General features: G+C 37.3%; 1 protein-coding gene across 2 annotated transcripts in view; it reads right to left on the bottom strand.

The window, feature by feature from the left end:
- Nucleotides 1-7,512, bottom strand: part of LOC145672080 (metabotropic glutamate receptor 4-like) — a 489,770-nt gene extending 482,258 nt beyond the window's left edge. For both annotated transcript variants that reach the window (XM_081741333.1, XM_081741332.1), the window contains exon 1: nt 7,383-7,512. The gene's annotated coding sequence lies outside the window, so the exon portion shown is untranslated. The remainder of the gene's footprint in view (nt 1-7,382) is intronic.
- Between the last annotated feature and the right edge of the window lie 2,577 nt (nt 7,513-10,089).

A 10,089-nucleotide genomic window follows, 5' to 3' on the forward strand; every position in this document is an offset into this window, starting at 1 on the left:
AAATGTTGTGTGTCTTTTTCAAGACTATGTTTATATGGTGAAATATGGTAGGGTTTTAAGATTTTTTTTTTAATGACAGCTACAAGATTCATTTAACGTGGCAATGTGGTCTTTCTTAGTAGGGACGAGGCGGTACGGATTCTCAGGTTTTCCTGGAATATATTGGAATATACAGTATACTGACGAGCTTATCTACATCGATCGTCAAAGATGAAAAGGAGAAAAGAATACAAAAGATATCGTAGTGTTTCGTAGGTAATTAGTATGCTGAAATTATAAACTTGAATCATAAAGTGCTCAAGCTTATATATATATATATATATATATATATATATATATATATATATATATATATATATATATATATATATATATATATATATATATACAGACTGTCCCATAATTCTTGTGTAAACTTTAATTTCATAGTACTCAGAACTGGTAAAAGCTAGAACTGTCAAATTTGCAGACAATTTAGAGGAAGGTCAGAAGATATGTTTGATAGCAAAACGAAATCGTGGGTATTATTGTTTGCGGAGTTACATGGTCAATGGTCAAAATGCGATTTTTTCCTTATGGGATTTCAATGTTAAAGAGTAGTCTCACATGCCATTTTTTTTGAATATCCGTCTCCGGTAGCAAAAATTGGTATATCGACATAAATTCTGATCCGAAACAATATGATAACGAGAAAGTTGGGCAATCGTGACCCGGTGACCTCTAGCAGGTCATTTGTGACCCTTGAAGAAAAAGCTCCCTTTTCAACAGCTTATTGTACACAACTAATTCAGTTGAAGATAAGAAATAAGTTTATAGTTCGTATATTGGCAAGTAGGAGACGGCAATGTTTGAGAACTAATTTAGTTGGTATGGTATATAAAATTAAGAATATTTATTTGGGCTCTCGGAAATCTTTTCTTTTAAATAACAAGAATACTTAATTTTAGGAAGTCATTATAGAATGCGCACTATTATGTGCAGGACGATCTAGGGCATAGTGGGTGCAGGATTTTCTTTCGTCTAGATTCTAAAACACATATTATTTGGGTAGCATTTTCCAATGAAAATATCACATGTATATGCAAATCACTAAGGAGTTCTCCAAAAATAATAAAAAAAAAAAATCCTGAGAACAGACTGTACTACAGATTGTTCGTTATTTCTTTGTATCCATATCACAAAGGATAATGCATTGAAAATAAACTGTTTCCAAGCAATGCATTGTGTTGTGAAGTTTGAGGGGAGAACAAAGATGTCCCGTATTCTCATGAAAAATAAATATGGCAGCCTTAATATTTCCTTGATGCTTACCCAGGAAATTGAGAAAATAAAAATAATTCCACTGGAAATAAATTGCTCATAGGCCTACGTGTTTGGAAGTGTGTGTGTGTGTGTGTGTGTGTGTAATTGTGTGAGTCATAGTGGATATTCTAACAAAGGAACAACGTGCCGATTTTGCATACAGTTCTTAGTAGGAAGTAGGTTACAAAAACGCGGAGAAAGGCGTTTGCACGATGGGGTGTGAAAATAAGCAATACCCAAATTCTTCATCTTCGCAAACAGTCTCGGAAAAACTGTTTTAGAAAGGAACATCTTTCTTAACGACAACGAAAGGCAGGACCACCTATAAGGATCTCTACCGAGGATACTAAACGCAAAGTGGTTCGTTGTGTGCTTAGTTCACCAAGAAAATCAATCCGTCGTCGGAGTGCTGCATCCAACGTTAAAAGACGTTCACTGAGTAGGATATTGCGTGTGCTTGAGGTTAAGGTGTACAGTATGAAGATCGTAAATAAATTACATGAAGATTATTTCGGTGCCAGAATTTTATTTTGTAACTGGTTGATAGACAAATTAAATGAAAATCCCATATTTTTATTTCAACTTATGTCACATGAAGCTGTTTTTTCTTTAATGGAACAGTGTCTTCGTCACATGAACGGTTCTTGGGACCCAGTCCACCGGCGGAAAGAATTGAACTCTGTGCAGATCAAAGGGGTATTATGGTGTGGATGGGACTAACAACAACTGGTGTAATAGGGCCGTTTTTCTTCGAAGGAGACGTTAATCAACTTACATACCAAAATATGTTACTAGAATTTCTTTTCCATGAACTTGATCCCTTAAATCTTGATCCACACAATGATACATGGTTTCAACAGGATGGTGCTCCAGCACATCCTACTAGGGCAACATCGCAAATTTTAAGAGGAAGGTTTGGAAACCGTTTAATAAGCATAGTTTCTGATGTTGAGTGGCCAGCTGGAAGTCCTGATCTAACCCCATGCGACTTCCTATGGGGCTTCCTTAAGCAACAAGTTTATAAAACTCCTTCAGTAACACTTGAACTTCGACGATCGATACAGCGTGCCGTTGAACAGATAATTCCAGACACTCTTGAAAAAATCTTCAGAAAGACACTTATATACAGAGTGAACTTAAGTTTAGCACATCATGGAGATCACGTAAAATAAATTGCAAAGTACTAAAAAGGTTTACAGTGTACAAGGACGTCAGTGTTTGTTGTAGAGGTAAGACAATATTTCAAATATTTCTGTGTAGTAAATAGCTACTAATATGTTTCAATAAGAAAAAAAAAAAACATTTCGAATGCAGTTTTGCAAAGCTAAGTAATTAGCAAAAGGTGGGACTCATACTATGTTCAATTCATTGTTTTAAACATCACAGAAACATACCTACCATTGTTTGCAGCATCTGAATTGCAAAATTAGGCTTCTTCACCTTATGGTAATATTGATCTTTTCATTATGGTCATGTGCACCCCTTGGAAGGACCTTTCTAGTTGTGTTCTATGGAAGCTCAAACCCGTATTTAAAACGTCACAGTTTTATACTTGCTGACACATCAAACATGAAATTTTAACTCTGTGACCTTTGACCTTTTATGATATTGTTGACCTTTCTGCTATGCCCATACACCCCAATTCGAAGGACCTTTATGCATGTTTTCTGTAGTAGTTCAAAGCATTTTTAAACGTCTCAGTTTCATACTTGCTATCACATCAAAGGTGAAATTTTACCTGCGTGACCTTTGACCTTTCACGATATTGTTGACCTCACAGACACACCAATTGGAAGATCCTTTCTGCATGTCTCCAGTGGCAGCTCAAATCCTTATTTCCAACATCGCAGTTTCATACTTGTTAACACGTCAAACATGAAATTTTAACTGCGTGACCTTTGACCTTTTATGACATTGTTGACCTTTTTCCTATGCCCATATACACCAATTCGAAGGACCTTTATGCATGTGTTTCATGGTAGCTCAAAACATTTTTCAAACGTCAGTTTCATAGTTGCTAACACATCAAACATGAAATTTTAACTGCGTGACCTTTGACCTCTTATGATGAGCTTTTCCCTATGCCCATACACACTCGTTGGAAGGATCTTTATGCAAGTGTTCTATGGCACTTCAAAGCGTTATTTCCAATGTCACAGTTTCTTATTTGTTAACACATCAAATATGACATTTTAACTACGTGACCTTTGACCTCTGATGATATTGCTGACCTCTTCGTTTTGCTAAAATGGATGTTCAGTAGATCCTTTGTGCATATGTGTTTTTCACATTATCTTCAACTGAATGAGTTGTGTACAATAAGCTCTTGAAAAGGGAGCTTTTTCTTCAAGGGTCACAAATGACCTGCTAGAGGTCACCGGGTCACGATTGCCCAAATTTCTCGTTATCACATTGTTTCGGATCAGAATTTATGTCGATATACCAATTTTTGCTACCGGAGATGGATATTCAAAAAGCGGCATGTGAGACAACTATTTAACATTGAAATCCCATAAGGAAAAAATCGCATTTTGACCATTGACCCTGTAACTCCGCAAACAATAATACTCGCGATCTCGTTTTGCTATCAGACAAATCTTCTGACCTTCCTCTAAATTGCCTGCAAATTTGACAGTTCTAGCTTTTACCAGTTCTGAGTACTATGAAATTAAAGTTTACACACGAATTATGGGACAGTCTGTATATATATATATATATATATATATATATATATATATATATATATATATATATATATATTCCCCATGTTTTTCTTATATTGCAGAAATAATTTTTACTACCTGTAATTTGGTTGGTTGGTTTGGAGTTCAATATTTCCTTGAGTACGTAAGATACTTTTACGTACAGTTTGATCTGGAATCAAAATAATATGAGCTCTCTCATTGGGAATTGAACCAGCGCCAAAGTTGCGTAAGTCAACTATATAGCGAACAGAAGCAACAAGTAGTTATAACATTTGATATACGTATAGTATGATTTTTAACAGTTGTTGCTTCAAAATTTCCTGTAAGTTTAGTCACTTTCCAATGAAAACCGATAATGATTAACATAGACGGAATTCACTATTATCAAAGGGCTCCTCTGTGGCTAAGCGGTTAGCGTACGCGCCTTTAACGTGGGAGACCCGGGTTCGATTCCCGGCGGGAGCTCATGTGGTTCGGATTCCACGTTAATCAGTAGGTCCACGTCTCATATAACCTCGCTGCTGAACGGGACGTTAAACTCAAAATCAACTCAATTCACTATTATCAACAAGCTAAGCACAGGCCTTTAATGCAGTAGCAGAAATCTGGTTCATTTCTGGAAAGAATGCATTATACCATAAACTCTATCGCCATGTTTCATGTGCTAACTTTAATCATCAAACAAACATTGAACAAATCACAGAAAGCATGGAATTCAAGACCTAGAATAAAAATTGAAATCTTGAACAACTTTTTATCCTATAACCGCTACCAGGTTATAGAAGGATTTTTTGTGGACACCCTGTATATTTCGTAAAGACAGTGATTATTATTTTCGATTTATACTTTATTCTGCAACGCATATAAGTTCTTTCTTTGGTGGGAATTGCTTCTTTCCCACACAATTGGACAAAGAAGTCTTTCATCGATTTCTCATATATATATTTAAACATTGCTTTTGCTGAGAACATTTCAGCGAATGACTAACCATTTCAGTGTTTCTCCCTGATTCATTATATACACAGTATATATTCTATAGTTATTTGGAACTGAATTAAGTGCTTTCTTTAATCACTTATGGAAACATTACAACAGATTAGAGAAATACGGGCTGACCAGATGGTCAGCAACCAAAGTGGCACCAGCCTCACAGTTTTTGCAGCTCGTTATCTGTGCTTTCTCACGCCAGTGTTATCGCCGTGTCTAGTGCATTGTAGGCAGTTGACTAAAATTAACATAAATTGTTTTCCGTATTCTGTTTGTATGTGCATACAGGTGAGTTAACTGAGTGATTTTTGAAATGAACTGCCAACACTTTTCCGTTGACCATTGCAACTCGTAGCTTGAGCTTGGATGCTCAGGGAGTTCGACTCCAGGTCTGGAAGCCGTAACCACGCATGTCGTGTCGAGCTTCAGATACGACTTTTTGTAAAGGGGCACAAGCTATTTAGCCGGTGAAGGACGATTTCTTACGGCTAGCCCCAACTAGTGAAGTCCCAGGTTCATAAACCTAGTGCGCTAAAAAGTTATATACGCGCCCTCCAATATCAGTATTCAACTGTGGAGACCTTCTTTTCGTTTATTTGCTGAAGATTCACCTTTACGCTGCAGGACTGTTCAGCGTAACAACTGGATTCATCGTGGGACGATCCAGACAACTTTTCTCCAGTGCTAATCCCCCAAGTGTGTCAATGGTGTGAGAGAAGCATTTACAGTGAAATCCGAATCATAATTTTATATATTTAAAGGGCTATCGCGCACTGAAAAGTTAAAGCGTGATTTCAGTGACGAAAATTGTTTTACTTATTCAGTGTCCAGTGTTGTGTCCATTCCTCTTCGCTGTTTTTTTATACAATAGTGTTCTAATAAATAAGTATAGTGTTATTTAATCCAGTGTGTTTTCGTTGTTTGTATGAGTGATGTTTGTGTGCGTTATGGTCTGGATGAACGTCTGATCGTCCGTGAGGTTTTCGAGACGAGACACCCGAACCTCTCGGCGCCTAATGCTCATCTCATTATTGAGACCGACGAGCGATTTGGAAACAGTTTGTAATCTTTCTTGGAGAGGTCCTTCGTCGTCCTGTCCAGGTAAGTTAAAGTATCAGGAGTATACTTATTGGTAGTACCACGAGCCACGGACAGCGACCAGATTACACGGCGTGGTTACAAATAAATGTTCACCCAAATAGAGACCTCGAACTTAGGACGGTTACAATCCAATAGCAAAGAGAAAATTGTTCTAAATTATGACAAGGATATTATCTTCATATATATAAGGTATAATCAAAAAGTAAGTTGAATGTAGTTCCACAGTATCATTTATCGAAGTTGTATTCATTTCAACTACTAAACCCGGTAGCCTAAAACTTGGTACAGTCAGTGTCGAGTATGAAAGAGTTGTGACGTGTTAGTTGGCTTCCAGAGACAGAAAAGTGAGAACGTGTTAAGAGTATCTGTCGCGCATCAACATTTTGTTATAAACTACAAAAAAAAAATAAAATAAAATAAAATAAAATAAAATAAGCTCACGAAATGTCAAAATCAGTGAATGGTGATGAAGTAGTGACATTGAAGACTGCTTACAAGTGGTATCAGCGATTCAAAAGCAGCAAGGGGTCGGTTGAAAACGAGTAACGATCGAGGCGTCCGTCGACGTCAAAAGCAAATACAAACGTGCAAAAGGTTGGACAAATGATTTATTCAAACAGGCGAATGACTAATCGAGAGCTTTCTGAAAACCTAAACATCTCGTGTGAGTTCGTGAGAAGTATTTTAACCGCCGATAGAATGACAAAATGGCTTTCTTCTATCATCAGGAAAACGCGTCGTGCCATAGCTTGCTTTTGATACGCGAGTTTTTGGCCGAAAAAAATTCCTGTCTGCTCACATTCACTGTGCTCTCCAGATATAGCACCACGCGACTTCTGGCTCTTCCCAAAACTTAAAACCGTGTTTATAGGAAAACATCTGACACCATTCCTAACATTGGAAGGGCTACAACAGAGCAGCTGAACACCTTTCCAAAAGAAGACTTCCAGCAATGTTTCCAGTCATGGATTCAAGGTTGGAATAAGTGCATTGCTAGCCAAGGACAGTTATTTGAAGGAAATTAAATCAAATTCCATGGAAACTTATTGCTTTGTTTCTAATAAAATGGTTCACCCTACTTTTTGATCACACCTCGTATAAAACAAGTTTTAATATTTTTGAACCAATTACCTTAAGAAAATCTGAAAAAAGTCGGAAAAACTTACATAGACCCAGGTGGTTTCCCAACGGATTATTTCAAACCCTACTTACAGACTAGCGCCATATTTAACGGTAGTTATAAAAGAAAGGATAAACGTTTTAATTTAAATAAATATTAGCACTTACCTGAGGTATCCTGAAAAGCCTCAGAAGGTTGGCCACTTGGATTGAGGTTACGCTTGAGGCTGCCCCCACCACACCAGAGATGACTTTGTTCCTCACGAGTGGCGTAGATCCATCGGGACACTTGTATTCTTCGTCATCAATGTTGCTAATGGAGCCTATAAGTAAGAAAAGAAGAACATTTCAATTTAAAGTGTCTTTTCTTGCAACACTTAAAATGTAACAAAAATGATAAGCAAGATATGAGAACTTTGTTCACTTTAAATATAGCTAACAAGCATGACAAGCAAACCTTTAACAGTATAGCTCTGGCGAAGACACGCAGGTAAGTGTCTGAATGACACGTAGAGGACCAATCAGAATGAACGCGCATGCTGTTCTAGATGGTGACTCATTCCCCTTTGACCCACAGCCCTGCTGCTATAGCTCTAGGCGATACAAGAATTTCTGTTTATCCTATCTTTGTCCCGGCTAATCTTCCAGAAATTATACTTTATGCTCTAGTGATTTTAAAACAAATATGCGAGGGTATTGTTTTAATCGCCCTAAACCTTAACCTTTGCTTCGTCCAGGCTTTAAACCTTAATAGCTCAGCCCCTAATTAAGTCAGAAAGATAATTTTGGTATTAATATATTCCTGAAGGTGAACTTTTCATCGATATGTATATTATGTATGTGGGGGTACCACGTTGGAGAGTGAGGGTAAATTTCGTGCTTTTTTGCGTAAGTTTTTTTTTTGAGTCATTCCCCCCTTGGGAGTACACTCATAAAAATTGGTATGTGAAATAATAATGTAGTGAACTACTTGGTAATAAGCTGTGTGTGTACTTCTTGCTTACATTAGGAAAAGAGGGGTTGCAAAGTTGGCCAATTTTTTGAGTCTCAGTTTTTTGACGTAGATTTAATTTATTTTCAGGACGGTTCCTCATAAGACTTCTACTACGATTAGGGCGGGAATTGTACAAATGTTACCTAATTGGAATTTGTGTTCCATAAGCTTTTCAACGATGTATCAGTCACGACTCTGCGCTAATTAGAGGTTTCACAAAAGCCGCCAACACGAAGGTCTGCAACAGCCCTTCGAAAATGATATACTGGACGATTTTTAAATAGAAATTTCGTTCTGTATTTTTATCTCGCTTTGCATTGCAGCAATGCCTACTATCTTTTATATTATTGTCACAAGTGTGTTGACTACAGATTAGCATCATTTTGTCAGCATAGAATGACTGCAAGGGTTGCCAGGACCTTCACATTCTATTTTTCTCATATTTTTAAGGACTTTTTTGTTTCTCATACTACTTCTACGAATAGGACGGGAATTGTTTTTACCTCTTTCGAATCTATGTTCAATAAGCTTTCCAATAATGTATCAATCACAATTCTGTGAATATTAGGAAGGTCACTAGGGCCCCCAACGTGAGAGTCTACGATTTTGTTCAAATTCCTGGCGGGTGTTTAAAGGTTAAGCCAGCAATGAAGATGACGAAACGGAAATAAAACAAAGCTGTTTATTGAGCATTGTCTATCTTCCACACTGATAGACGGACTCTGACATTCAATCATTGTCGAATAGCGAGAATGAAAACATATCGAATGGAACCGAAGCGCCCACCAAGTGTGAACTACATGTCGAAATTTCATTTTTTCCAGATGTTTGTTGAATTCTCTGGAGTTCCAAAATCAAACGGTCTTGAAATCATGATCTACCGGTACGCCTTTCATGAACTACATGATTTATGTATTCATCAAGTTTGTCTACCGCCATATATTTCCGTCCTTGGCTGCTCTTATCGTGCACATTAGTAGAGGCTTCTCTGCAGCTCTCGCATACACTTATGAAGTTCCCGTTGTAATCCTTTACTCATTTCAATTTTGACTGTTTATGCCCGTCCACCTCGAGAAATCGAAATACATTATGCAGTTCACACTTGGCGGACAGTTCGATTGTACTCGATATGTTTTCATGGTTACCATATCACAATGACTGAATGATAGTGTGCAGCTCTCGTACACACAGCCATCAATTATAAAGTACCCGTTGTAATCCTTTAGTTACGCGAATTGCGGCTATTTATGCCCTTCCACCTCGAGAAATCGAAGTATATCATGCAATACTTGGCGAACGTTTCGATTGTACTCAATATGTTTTAATGGTCGCTAACTCACAAAGGCTGAATGGTAATTTGTCCATCGGTGTATATATATCCGGTGTCCATCGATGGACAGTATATATATATATATATATATATATATATATATATATATATATATATAAAACAGTATTTACATATATCTCCAGTATATATATATATAACAGGAGATATAATAGTATTTACCTGGCTGCTAGACCGAGAAGACCTGTTCACAATACGTCGCCAGGAAAGCTTCAATAGATAAATTAGACGATAATTTGTTTCAACGTCCCGTAGTCCCATGTCCATGCCAATTTACAATGTTCCATAGTTTGTACAGGCTTACCTAAGGGAAGAGCGTCCCACACAAGATAAGAGGCAAGTTCACCCTTGGATACTTACTTTCAGAAAACTAAGCCAAACACCCACCAATGATTAGGTCATAATTTCTTCCAATTGTTAGCACAAGGACAGAATTGTAATTGATTCTGCGACGCTGAGTATATTAAGTGTGAAGTTGGCCCTCGGCTTATGTGGTACGCTTCTACATTAATAAGTGTGAACAAATGATTAGA

Source organism: Thermobia domestica, chromosome 15 (assembly GCF_964235325.1).
Source record: "Thermobia domestica chromosome 15, izTheDome1.hap1.1, whole genome shotgun sequence".
Taxonomy (NCBI): domain Eukaryota; kingdom Metazoa; phylum Arthropoda; class Insecta; order Zygentoma; family Lepismatidae; genus Thermobia; species Thermobia domestica.